Raw genomic sequence first — 298 nt, forward strand, 5'->3', positions numbered from 1 at the left:
CTCCGCCGCCTCCTGCGGCTGCGGCTGCCACGGCGGGAGGGGCGGGGCAGGCCGCCCGCGCTCGGCGCCGGGTCAAAGGTTGCACCTCGCCGTCGCGCTGCCTGATTGGCCTCGCCGGCGGGCGGGAGGTGGCCGCCGCCGTGTGACGCCAGAGCGTACGTGGCGCAGAGCGTGCGCGGGAAGTTTAGGCCGCCGTTGGAGAGTGGCGGGGGGGGTCGGGGGGGTGAACGGCGCGAAGGCTGGCGGGGACTACGCTTCCCAGCGTGCACCGCGCCTGCATGACGCCCAGGGCTATTGG

Source organism: Calidris pugnax, unplaced genomic scaffold (genome assembly GCF_001431845.1).
Source record: "Calidris pugnax isolate Ruff unplaced genomic scaffold, ASM143184v1 scaffold44, whole genome shotgun sequence".
In the NCBI taxonomy this organism is placed as follows: Eukaryota; Metazoa; Chordata; class Aves; order Charadriiformes; family Scolopacidae; genus Calidris; species Calidris pugnax.